Raw genomic sequence first — 714 nt, forward strand, 5'->3', positions numbered from 1 at the left:
ATGGAAACCTTTTGCGATTATTGTGAAGCTATCTCTCAAACGGGCGTGACTCAAGACCAAATAAGATGGGTCTTATTTCCTTTTTCGTTAATCGGCACCGCAAAGCAATGGTTGAAGGGCCTTGATAAGGCCACCCTTGGAATAGATTCTTGGAAGAAGCTAGCTCCAGCTTTCTACCAAAAATTCTACCCACCGGAAAAGACCAATATGCTAAGAGCTCAAATTACGGGTTTTAAGCAAAGGGATGAAGAATCTTTGTATGAAGCTTGGGAGCGGTTCAAAGGTATTTGTCGCTCATGTCCTCACCATGGACTTAGCGAATGGTTTTTAGTGCAACAATTTTGGAATGGTTTATATGAAGATTCAAGGAACATTCTCAATATGGGATCAAATGGAATGTTCACCGAAGTTGATGACAATCAAACATGGAACAAGATTGAGGAAATGGCGGTCCATAATTCACAATATAGTAGGCCTCGCAAGGCTACTAGAGGAGGAAAGTATGAAGTGGACACCGTTACTCTATTGGGTGCTCAACTTAGTGCTCACATTGACACAATCAACTTGAAGTTTGAACAAGCTATGGCTAGACTTGAGGAAAACTCAAAATCATCAAAGCATCATGTCAATGCCATGACGGCATCCTCATCAATCCCAAGCGGGATATGTGAGAATTGTGGAACCTTGGGTCATGACTCAAGTGAGTGTAGGGGA

General features: G+C 42.2%; 1 non-coding gene across 1 annotated transcript; it reads right to left on the reverse strand.

Moving 5' to 3' along the window:
• Positions 1–207: 207 nt before the first annotated feature.
• LOC141637004 (small nucleolar RNA R71) lies at positions 208–314 on the reverse strand. Its single transcript, XR_012541569.1, has one exon. It is a non-coding gene; the product is annotated as a small nucleolar RNA R71 (small nucleolar RNA).
• Between the last annotated feature and the right edge of the window lie 400 nt (positions 315–714).

Source organism: Silene latifolia, chromosome Y (assembly GCF_048544455.1).
Source record: "Silene latifolia isolate original U9 population chromosome Y, ASM4854445v1, whole genome shotgun sequence".
NCBI classification, from domain to species: domain Eukaryota; kingdom Viridiplantae; phylum Streptophyta; class Magnoliopsida; order Caryophyllales; family Caryophyllaceae; genus Silene; species Silene latifolia.